Genomic DNA, 297 nt, shown 5'->3' with positions numbered 1-297 from the left:
GAGCGGCCCGGGAGGGAGGTGGCGCCGGTGCCCTGACTGTGCCGGTGCCTCCTGCCTTGTCCCTCCAGTGCCGGCGCTGCCTGGGGCGTGCTCGCCGTGTACTTTTTTTTTTAAAAAAAATAGATTTGTTTCCCTCCTCTTAGATATTCCCAGCGCGGACCTGTACAGAGACGAACAGATGATCTATATTTTCAGTTGCAGCTTTTGTACATATAAAACTCCAAAGACCTCCCCGTTTCTGTCTCGACGTGGGCACTAAGTGAAGGTCGCGTCGTCGCCGGGGACGACGCATAGATC

The sequence above is a fragment of the Aptenodytes forsteri genome, unplaced genomic scaffold, assembly GCF_000699145.1.
Source record: "Aptenodytes forsteri isolate BGI_AS27 unplaced genomic scaffold, ASM69914v1 Scaffold419, whole genome shotgun sequence".
NCBI lineage: Eukaryota > Metazoa > Chordata > Aves > Sphenisciformes > Spheniscidae > Aptenodytes > Aptenodytes forsteri.
This window is presented reverse-complemented; position numbering follows the sequence as displayed.